Source organism: Dipodomys ordii, unplaced genomic scaffold, assembly GCF_000151885.1.
Source record: "Dipodomys ordii isolate 6190 unplaced genomic scaffold, Dord_2.0 Scaffold113, whole genome shotgun sequence".
Taxonomy (NCBI): Eukaryota; Metazoa; Chordata; class Mammalia; order Rodentia; family Heteromyidae; genus Dipodomys; species Dipodomys ordii.
In genome coordinates this window covers 1,187,281-1,197,050 of record NW_012267329.1, presented here as the reverse complement: position 1 = coordinate 1,197,050, position 9,770 = coordinate 1,187,281, and the positions used below count along the sequence as shown (strand labels likewise).

General features: G+C 43.4%; 1 protein-coding gene across 1 annotated transcript in view; it reads left to right on the top strand.

Moving 5' to 3' along the window:
• Mical2 (microtubule associated monooxygenase, calponin and LIM domain containing 2) overlaps positions 1 to 9,770 on the top strand; it is a 130,836-nt gene that overhangs the window by 60,216 nt on the left and 60,850 nt on the right. The window lies entirely within an intron of this gene.

The following is a 9,770-nucleotide window of genomic DNA, read 5'->3' as shown; positions in this document are numbered from 1 at the left end:
TGACATGGTTACTTCCCTCCCCACAAGGGTTCCATTTTTTTATTTTATGTTTTTTATTGTGATAATACTGTACAGAGGGGTTACAGTTACATGAGCAAGGTAATGAGTACATTTCTTATCAAGCATTGTTGCCTCCTCCTTTGTTTTTCCCCTACAATCCCTTCCCTCCCACTTCCACAACTACAAAGCCCTTTTTACATGCACTCTGTATGTGCATCTATATGTGCATTCATGTGTGTCTGTGTGTGTGTATGTGGGTAAGTACTCTATTACTCCATGTAACCTCCCCTTTTAAGGTTATTATATTAAAAACAGCACTCTTCATCAGCAAGTGAAAAGGCAGGAGAGCTGGTCAGAGGGATAGGGTCTTCTTTGGCTGCATGTGGTTGTATGGAAAGTAGAGCTGAGCTTCTGAGGACATCAGGCAGATCTAGGACGCCCAGCCCAGGTGGTACAACTATGGATATCAGCTGAGGGCAGCCTCCCCTCAGGAGGAGTCAGCTCAGAGAGAGTTGCTTCTTCCTAGGCTGAAGCTCCTGGGTACCTAGGCAGGCAGGCTGTTTAGATGGCTAGCCCTCCTAAACATGGTTCCCAAACCTAATTCCCAAGGTGGTTTAGCTGAGTACTTGGGACATCACCAGGCCAGTTCTAACTTGGAGCCTCTGAATGTAAGCATCATTTATCTGATCAACTAGATGGTCCCTCACTCTGCCTCTGCCTGTGCCTGAGGCTCAGGAAAACAGAGTAACCTCTGTCTTCTCTTGGCCCTTTTTCTGTTTTTCACCCTCTGTCCTCTTCCTGCCCTATTTGCTTTTTCTTCTCTTGTGTTTTGTTGTTGTTAGCTTTTTGTTTTGTGTGACACTAGGACTAGAACCCAGGGCCTTACACATCCAGCACAAGTGCTCTACCACTGAGCTATATCCTTCTTCTCATCGCTCCCAGTTTTCTTTTTTTAATCTCCTTTTCATGGAGCTATTTTGTGTTTAATTATCAAGAATTTCAAGTTTATTTTTAACATGGATTCATTAAATGATTTCATAGAAGGAATAGCTCTAAGATTCTTATTTTTTAATTCTGTGCTTCTGTTACTTCTCCTCACCTCTTTAATTAGTGGAGTGCTCTAGCCTGGGTTCTTTCTAAGGTGTGGTTGGTGTTCCCATCTGAACCACCGAGAGAGCAGTCTTTGCCTTCCTAGGATGGCAGTAGGCAGCAAGTACAATAATGAAGTCCAGGTGGCCACTCCCAGCACCTCCACCAAATTTCCCAAAGAAACCCTGGCTCTGCTCCATTGAGTGATCCCACGCAAGGATCTTGACTTTTCTGGAATTGATTTGAGATCAGATTGACTCAGATGTGGTGGTTTGAAGGCTTTGTTTCTGTGGCTGCTGGGGCAGGATTAGCGTCAGCAGTGGCTGGAACTGGGATCCGGGTGTTTTTCCTGGTGGATGAGTTGTCTATATAGTGTGATTCCTTGGTCTTTCTGCAGCATATGGCTGATTCCCTGGAAGTTATTTTCTGCCTGGGTGGGCATCACACTAGGGACTCTTCCCTGGTTCCTCTCCACCTTTCTTCATCACCCTCCTGTGTTCCCATCCCATAAGAATTTGCCTGTGGGACTGGATGGTTCGTGAGGGTGGTGAGGGAAGAGAAAGCTTAAGCTGCTGGATCTCCAGGTGTTTGTTACACCTCCTCCCATTGGTCAGCAATGCTTTTGCTCCTCCCCCTCTACCCACTCATGAAGGTGAGCAATTCCCTTTTTCCCCTGTAGCTCTTCTTCCCTATTTAGTGCTGTAGCACTAGGCAAGCCGATAGGGCACTTGAAATATGTCATCCTCACCCTGAGCTCTGCTCAAGTGCAAACTACTCTCCTGATTTCAAAGGCTCCATTTGAGATAAAGATTGCAGCTATTCCAGTCATACTGTTTTTTTTGGGGGGGGGTCTGGTCGTGGGCCTGGACACTGTCCCTCAGCTCTTCAGCTCAAGGCTAGCGCTCTACCACTTGAGCCACAGCGCCACTTCCGGCTTTTTCTTTTTGCTTATGTGGTACTAAGGAATCGAACCCAGGGCCTCAGGCATGCAAGGCAAGCGCTCTACCACTGAGCCACTTTCCCAGCCCTTCTCAGTCTTTTTATATTGTGTCTCCTGTAGCTCCTCCTTTATGCCTAACTACCTCTAGTCTTTCCCAGTCTCTCCATGTATGAGACAGGACTGTGGGCAGAACATGTAACTTTACATTTCTGTTTCCCTAGCATCCAGCATCATACCATAGAAGAAAGGTAATCATTGCATGTTTTTGCAATGAATGAATGATAGACTCCCTTTGCCCCTTATCTGACCGGTAAATTCAGGTTTTACCAGGGAATAGAGGTGGTGATTCTAAATGCTTTCCTTTCCTTGCATAGTTTGGCATATCTTAAGCCATACCACTTCTGCCTCCCTGAGTCTGAGATGGAAAAAACATTTGTTCTCCTTGGGGAAATATAGCAGTGCTGCAATAGATCTGAATCCTCTTCTAGGTGTTGTCTTCTTCAGCCAGCCTAAGGGGGATCCAAAGCTACAGATCTTATTGTACTGGCCAGACCTGCCTTCCAAGAGCAAGTATTTGGGTATGCCTTCCTCTTGGTGGTAGAAAGAGTTCTCAGGTAGCTCCCAGCAGGCTGTGAGGAGAGGCCTCCCAGAAATATGCTCTTGAAGATGCTCTGATAAAAGGAAAGTAATGTGTTCTTTGGCAAGTTGTAGGCATCTATCTTAAGGTAATCATGGGCGGGAAGTATGCTGTAGGATTGGAGTCTCCTGATGTCTAGACACTGTGGTCTGGTCACAATTGCAAAAACATTTTAATTGCAAACCACTTTATAGTGTAAGGTGACCCACTTGGAGTTATAAAGAGTTTCTGAGGAGGTTTGCTCACTTCTTTTGTAATAGCCACAACTTGGGTCAAAAATGATGAGGATGGGTTCTTTGGCTAGGAAAGCATGTGTGAGATGCTTTGAAGGACCTCACATTTCTCTCCAGAGTCTTTGCTGAGAACAATGTCTAGACACAGACACATTGAAAAGAGCCTCAGAAACATTAGAATTCTGGATTTCTCACATAGCTGTGGTCAGTAGGTTGCATATCAGAAATGTATTCCTGTCCCAGTAACATGAATAAAGTGCAATTGACAAATGCCTTTGCTCTTGGGAAATTGAGGATTTTTCTGTCACTTGGAACTAATTTAGTGACACCCTAAGTTGTTTCCCCTATGGATTTCATTGTTCAAACATGAGAAAATCTCCACTTTCTTTACAACTTTGATTCTTTCCCTCTCCTCTCCCACCTTCAAACTATGCTTTGAAATAAATTATTTCACTAACTTGCATATATCAGGTATTGATATCTTCTCTTTATTTTTGCAAATTCTACAAATGAATCACTGCTCATAAATGTCCCCCATCAGATTGAATAGTCTGTGCTCCCATTAAATTGAAAAAACAAAATTAAGGCAATTCAGTCAGGCAGATCTAGGTTTGAAACTTAGTTCTGCCATCTACCACATATGTGTCTTCCAGTGATAGGACCTTAACTTCTGTGTGCTTACCTGAAATGATGAAATAATGTATTATTTCATAAATTTCACATAAATTCATTTCTCCCTTACTTAATAAGATCATAAAGTCCTCTTTACATGCATCCTGATTTGCAGTAGAGATATGATATGATATGATATGATTCATTTATTCAGTTAGCAAAATGTACTGAATCTGTGATAGGCCCATGACTCTCCTGACCGCTAAGGACACACGCATGATGTGAATGAGAGAGGCAAGGCCCCTGTTTCAGTGGAGCTTATGGTCTGCAGGAGAGACAGAGTGAGCTAGTTGAAAATTAAAAAAGAGAGAGAGACACGTATGGTTGTGGTAAAGACTGTGCAGAAAATAAATGAAAAAAAAACACAGAAATATGATAGAGCCATGGAACTGGGCCAGGAAAGTATCTTGGAGAATGAGATGTTTGAGCTCAGACCTGATTGACAAGAAGCTGTGTGGTAAGCACTGATGGAAGGGTATTCATTCTACTGCCAAGGTATTAAAAATGGTCTCTAAGCCGGATTCTGGTGGCTCACACCTGTAATCCTAGCTACTCAGGAGGCTGAAAGCTGAGGATCCCAGTTCCAAGCCAGTCCAAGCAGGAAGGTCCATGAGACTCTTATCTCCAGTTAACCACCAGAAAATTGGAAGTGGCCCTGTTGCTCAAAGTGATAGAATGAGCAAAGGAGCTCAGGGACAGTGCCCAGGCCTGGGTTCAAGCCCCATAATTGACAAAAAAAAGTCTCTAGCCTTTTCTAAACACCTTTAACCCCTAAAGGCAAGGAATCATCAGGAAGGACTTATTTGATCATCTAAAATAGCAGTTGCAGAAACCCTAAAATATTTACATTCTGCCTTTTAAAAAAAAATGTGCTGGTCCCTGACCTAATTAGGCCCCTCCCAACTCAGACAGTACCCATACCTAGGATCCCAGGATAAAGGCAAAGTTAGAATGGGAGAATTAGCCCCACAGCCTCCCAAGCTCTAAGGCTGCAAATAGGGTTTATTCACCTTCCTGAAGATGCACTGACATGGGCAGTCTCAACCCCCAAGAAACAGACTACCATCAGCCTTATAATTATAGAGACCACTGTGACTACAATGCCAAATGAGATGGACACAAGCTTTTAGAGGTCAAAACCTAGATTTTACTTAAAGGATTCTTTTCAGAAAGAAAGGGGGGATGGAAGAGCCCTAATCATTTAATCATTGCTACCATTTATTGAACGCTTGCTGTGAGGTACTCTAAGAGCTTTGATGAACAATCCTGAAGTTTATGGACCTTATCTTCATAACAACCCAAGTTGGTAGAAACTACCCTTATTCTGGAAACTGCCAACAAGTGTAGTAAGCTGTAGATAAGAGCCACACAGCAGGGAATGGACTTGTTTCGCTTCACTGCCTACCTCCTCTTCTAGGCTGTTGGTTCAGAGCAGGTGGGTCTTGACCTGTTTAAGTGCTTGAATGAAGTCATATGTGAACCTCTAAGCCATATTCACTCAGCACTTGGGAGATGTTGAAGAAGGGTATTAGTCCTTACAATGGGTTCTTGCAGCATGTTTTGCAGCATTTTTTGACCTGCTGCCACCTCCTCCCAGGATATATTGAGTCTTGGTGGCTACTTCACTCTGGAATGACTGCTGGTCCCAATGTGACTGTAGATCAGAGCTGACCTTGCATTCCCTGGCCCTAGCTGTAGGCTAGCCATAAGAACAGCTGTTGTGCTCAGGTAAATCATCTCTCCTTTGCTGACCTCAGAGAAATAGGAGTTAGTGATAGTTGAAGGAAAGCCTTGTCTCATGCAGATCTATTAGCATATCTCCTAGTGGCCTTTCTACAAAGGCTAGCCTGGGACAAAGCTCTTGTTAGCCTTGTCTGTGGTTAGGGAATGGGGTGCCAATTGAGGGTTCAAATATTCAGAGAAAAAGGTGTCTGATGTGAAAAGTAATCCCTCGCTCTTCAGAGAAAGGTGGTAGAAAAAGGAACAAGCCAGGTGCTGGTGTCACAAGGACCCAGTGATGAGTCACTGTTCTGCTCCTCAGATGAGTGATCACAAGCAGGTGTCATGTGGTGGACCTGAGTTTATGCCTTGGAGTTAGGCCACTACCAGTTCTTCCATTGCTGTGATGAGCTCTCCGGTGGGCCTCTTAGGCATCTAGTGCTTCATTTTTTAAAAATATTTTTTATTGTCGAGATACTCTACAGAGGGGTTACAGTTACATGAGTAAGGCAATGAGTACATTTGCTATCAAGCATTGTTATCCCTTATTTGTTTTTCCCCTACCATCCCTTCCCTCCCCACCTCCCCAACTCCTTCTCCCCCAAGTTGTAAAGTTCATTTTCAACATAGTGTGTTGTACATGTGCTTCATTTTTGTAATGTGAAGTGGTTGTGAGGTTTGAGTGAATAAGGCCTCATGACATACTTGGAAATTGTGCTTGACCCAGATCAGAGTTCAACAATCATGAGTTATGTGGAGCTGTGAGCCCTAATTTCTCCTCTGACTCCGATCTCTCTGCTAGAAGACAAAAGCAGCTAGGTCCATTTCCCAAGGACTCTATATTGCTCCTATAAGGGCATGGGCAAATGTGCTTAAAGCAGACTCAGCAGAAGATATGTAAGACACTCAGAGATGCCATTCCTGACCTCAAGTAGCCCTGGCTGTGGCACTGTGGAGTGAAAACATTTGTCATCAGGTAGACTGACAGCTGCCCATCACAGGCCTAGCTGGAATCCTCTGGCCTGGGCAAGCGCAGGGTGGTCATGTAGAGCTATGTTCGGCCTTTAACACTGGATTAAGTGACCCATGTTATTGGCTCTTTCAAAAAGCCACCCAAGTCTGCCAGGAAAGAGATGTCCTGCCATTGCTGAGGTTTTCTTGCCAGAATCTTCCACTGCCTGCTGCTCTCACAGCCACCAAGCCAGTGTGGCCCAGGGATACTAGCTTAATGAGGGCTCCCAGAACATTCTCCCTCTCTTACTCTTACTTCCTTCTTCTCCTCCCCTTCTCCCTCTCCTTCTCTCTCTATTGGAAAGAATTTTGGTACTCTTTGATCTTTATAAGCCTTATCTAATCTCCCCATTTCAAAAATGTGTCCAATAAGTAGGAAAACATTATCAACCAGAATATTCATTGCAGCATTATAGAATACAGAGAATATGTTAAAGATAAGCAGGGGATGGGCATTCCTGAGGAATTCAAGACCCTGATTCCAGCTGTTGCCAAGACTTGGCCCTCTGCTGACTTTAAATATGGCAAAACCTTCCAGGTTTTCCCTTGCATGTGTGTGATTTGTTAGTTTGTTTTGTTTTTCCTTAGTGTTTGTATAGATTCTGTCACTGGCAGAGAAGTCTAACCAAGGGGAAGTTGTCTTCACAGGAAAGAGCAAGGAGGCAAAGGTTCCTCCCTGGAACCAATAAAGAGAAAGGAGAAGTGACAGGTGGTACGTTAGTCACAGCCCACCCACCCCCCTCGAAACAGAACCAGTGGGCCATAGAGGAAGATAAGGAATTCAGAAATCAGGCTCTCTTCTCTAATGATCTCTGTACTAGGATCTTGGCTTAGGATGCACTTGCCTTTGAGGAGGCCATAAGAGAACTAGGTAAACAGACCTGAAGAATTATTTAAATCCCATGACATAGTACCAGGAAAACCATGTGGGTTTCTGGTCTTCCCCTACCTCTCCTGGCTCTTTATGGTAGTCACCAAGCACAGTGTTAGATGTGATTGATTTATTGATGTTAAGATCTAAGCAGAAGGAGAAGCAGGGGATAAGGCCCTCACAAATGTGCTTAGCAAGGACATCACAACTGAAATGCAGAGAGAAGGGTGTGGTAGACACTGAACTCATGGCAGTTAGAGGTTAAGGTTATACGGAGTTCTGAGGCTACTGGTGAGGTCCTCTGGTTTTGAGTTCTGTTAGCAACAGGAAAACATTAGAGGTCATGATCAGGGAGGGATATGACCTGGTTTTAGAAGAACTGCTGCTGCTATGTGTGGGAGGGAGAGGGGAGCTAGAAGAGGACAACAGTGGGAGTTGAGAGATCAGATAAGAGAGTGCCTTGGATAAGGTGGAAACATGGAGGAGGTGAAAACATGTTGCGTTCTGGTCTGTTCTGAATGGAGAGCTAAAAGGATTATTGTTGGGTGACTGTGGAGTAAGGGAGGAGGAGAAGCAAGGATGATTGCAGGTTTTTCATATAAGCAGCTAGAAAAGTAGGTAAATATTTACCCAGTTTTGATGGGGAGGGTACAGATTGGGAGTGGCAATTGAGACCTTGCTGGTAGCTGTTACCTCTGAATTCACTTATTAGATGGCTGGAGAGATCAGTGGGCAGAGTACCATGGGATTCTAGAACTAGAGGAGTGTGAGTGCTGGGGATAATTTTGAGCATCATCAACATATAAATGTAAGCCAAGAAGTAGATGGTATGAAAGTCAAGGTGACTGAGATGGACTCTAGGCACTCCCAACTATAGAATCAGGAAGATGATGGGGCAGAAGAGGTGCTGAATGTTGACAGGGTGGAAGATTCACAGGAGCATATCCTCTCTTGCAGGCACTATGCCTTTATCTACCTCTGCTTTCTCTTTTCTCTTCTCACTATACTTGTCATTGCTCTGGAATCAGATGTTCTAAAGTAGTTTTTCATTCTATTCCAAAGCTGGAATAACCAAGAGAGGTCATTAAGGTATCTGGGTCTTGAATGAAAAGGAGAAGTGGAGAGGTAAGAGAATGTAGTTAAGAATTCAATGTGTCCGGGCTGGGAAGGTGGCTCAGTGGTAGAGTGCTTGCTTGTATGTATGAGGCTCTGGGTTCCATTCCTCAGTACCACATAAGCAAAAAAAGCCGGAAGTGGTGCTGTGGCTCAAGTGGTGGAGTGCTAGCCTTGAGCTGAAGAGCTGAGGGACAGTGCCCAGGCCCAGAGTTCAGGACCCACAACCGACAAAAGAATAAAAAAAGAATTCAGTGTGACCTACAAAATTAAGAAAAGTGATGGGTTGGGAGGGGTGGGTGAGAATGTTGAAAGGGGTAATAATGATCAAGATACAATATATTCATAAACCACTTTGTTAAATGGCAACTCCTTTGTACAACTAAGGACAATAATTTAAAAAAAAGATGTCAGGTACTGATATTCCTCTAGCACTGTTCTTTCTGCTAAAGATTATTTTGGCTATTTAGGATCTTTTATTGTTCCATATGGGTTTTGGTATTACTTCTATTTCATTAAAGAATGAGGTTGGGCTGTTGATGGGTATTACCATGAATTTGTAGATAGCCTTTGGTAGCATTGCCATTTTCATGATGTTAATCCTCCCAATTCAGGAGCATGGGAAGTTTTTCCACTTCCTTAGATCTGCTTTAATTTCCTTTTTCAGATTTTTAAAGTTTTCATTACAGATGTCTTTCATTTTGGTTAAGTTAATTTCTAGATATTTTTATGGGGGAGGGGGAGCTATTACAAAAGGAGTTGCTTTTCTGATTTCAGCCATGCTCTTCTCATTATTGGCATACAGAAAAGCCATTGATTTTTGAAGGTTAATTTTGTATCCTGCTACTTTGCCAAAGTTTCGGGTCAGCAAAGCCATAATAATCAAAACAGCTTGGTACTGGCACAAGAACAGACCAGAGGGCCAATGGACTAGAACTGAAGACCCAGAAATGAACCCACAGACCTATAGCCACCTAATCTTTGATAAGGGAGCCAAAAAAAATAGGATGAAAGAAAGATGGCCTCTTCAGTAAATGGTGCTGGCAAAATTGGTTAAACACCTGTAGAAAACTAAAGTAGATCCTTATATATTACCCTGTACCAGAATCAACTCCAAATGGGTCAAAGACCTCGAAGTAAAAGAAGACTTCCTGAAAACATTATAGGGAGGAATAGGAGAAACTCTAGGTCTCCTTGGCACAGGCCGAAATTTTCTGAATAAAGACCCAGAAACAACAAATCAAAGAAAGGGTGGACAAATGGGATTGCATGAAACTGCAGAGCTTCTTCATGGCAAAGGACATAGTAAGCAAGATCAATAGAAAGCCCACAGACTGGGAGAAGATCTTCACTAGCCATACAACAGACAAGGGCCTCATATCTAATATACTTAGAACACAAAAAATTAAATCCCCCCAAAACAAATCCTCAAACAACCACCCCACTAATAGGTGGGCTAAAGACTTAAAGAGAGACTTCTCTGAA